The sequence below is a fragment of the Heptranchias perlo genome, chromosome 20 (genome assembly GCF_035084215.1).
Source record: "Heptranchias perlo isolate sHepPer1 chromosome 20, sHepPer1.hap1, whole genome shotgun sequence".
Lineage (NCBI taxonomy): Eukaryota > Metazoa > Chordata > Chondrichthyes > Hexanchiformes > Hexanchidae > Heptranchias > Heptranchias perlo.
In genome coordinates this window covers 28070740-28072272 of record NC_090344.1, presented here as the reverse complement: position 1 = coordinate 28072272, position 1533 = coordinate 28070740, and the positions used below count along the sequence as shown (strand labels likewise).

Below are 1533 nucleotides of genomic sequence, written 5' to 3'. Positions count from 1 at the left end.
CCTCTGGCCTTCCGTCTTGCTTGAGCAGATGCGAGTTTCGTTGTTTTCGAGGGAGAGGGGGATCTCAGCGTCAGCTGTCATGGCAAAGGGGCCGGGATGAGATCTTTAAATCGAAGGAACCAAACATACGATTATTCTTTTCGTTAAGCGGATATTCATCCGTTGCAAATTTCGTGCGGGGAAAATTTGGAAGGGAAATCTGCTGCCTGGTGTCACTGTGTAACGGATGAAATTATTCAGCTTACAGATGTTAATACGCTGAAAGGTCGAGAGGCCTTTTCCAGCTCCCGTGTGGGACAAGTTCAGCTTTTGGGCCACTGGGTAAAGTGTTATTTTAATTCGTGCCAACGAATGACAAGACATTTGTCACAAACACGAAGAATTTTAAACTCACGAGTTCACTGTCCATGTTTCTTAGAAAATGTTCAATAAAATCAAGGATACCCCTCAACACGTGACTGAGAATTTTATAACAGGGACCCTCACCCCCGTTCGACGTCTTAGAGGGATGATTCAGAGTCCTCTTATGAATATTTAAGATGGGAACTTAACGACGAGCGAGCCTGGGTAGCTCAGTCGTTAAAGCATCAAACTTTTAAAGCGGGTAGTGATATCAGAGTCCAGTGTTCAAGCTATAAATTTTGAAACAGCTGGTAAGTTCTGCCTTTGTTGCGGAGCAACAGCTCCGGGACAGACGATGCCTGTGATGTGTTGTCAAAGCTTCGGTGGTGTCTTGTTTCCAGGGATGGGCAGTAATGCGCTGTCTGTAGCGGGAATTGCAGCTTCCCGCCAGCAACGTGTGATTGGAGAGAGCGGGGCCGAAAGAGGGGCTTAATGTTGTTTCTGTCGTGGCCTCAATCAATCCGGGAGCTGGGGAACATCAAACATCGAAAAACTGATGTTTGTTGCGGCGGCCGCAATGCTGTCTTTAACTGTGGTTATTAACCGAAGCTGCACTTCAGGAGCCTTTAATGATCTCTCACAAATCAGCTGAAATTATTCGCAATGTGCAGCTTTGAGAGGGGCTTTCTGCACCGTCAGTTCAGGAAACGTGAGTGAGTGTTAAACACTGTCTGTATATGTGTAGTGTTTGAGTTTGGATTGAACTATACAGAGAATGGAAAATATACCTGTTCTGTGAGGTGTGGTATTTTATTCACATTTAACCACAGACTGAATTATTGCTTTTTTCACACTTATTGAATTTTCGTGGGTCACGTTTTCAAAATGTTTCTGCCCGGTTTCGAACCGGGGACTTTTCGCGTGTTAAGCGAACGTGATAACCACTACACGACAGAAATGCTGGTGCACACGATCGTATAGGAAGCCCTCAGAAGATAGCTGCCGTCTGCAAATGCTCTCAGTGTGGGAGACGGGTCCCTTTCCCGTTCAGGGGATTAACTTCTACAAAATAGTTCACTGTATTAATTTCGCAATACTCATTAAACTCTGAAAAAAGACGAATAGTTGTTCAAATCGCCATTAATCAACTAATAACTTTTTGTTTCAGGCTGACGGAAATCCTAACTTTTT

At 44.4% G+C, this 1533-nt stretch overlaps 1 non-coding gene across 1 annotated transcript; it reads right to left on the bottom strand.

Annotated features, from left to right (window-relative positions):
• Window positions 1–1228: 1228 nt before the first annotated feature.
• Window positions 1229–1301, bottom strand: trnav-aac (transfer RNA valine (anticodon AAC)). The gene has a single exon. It is a non-coding gene; the product is annotated as a tRNA-Val (tRNA).
• Between the last annotated feature and the right edge of the window lie 232 nt (window positions 1302–1533).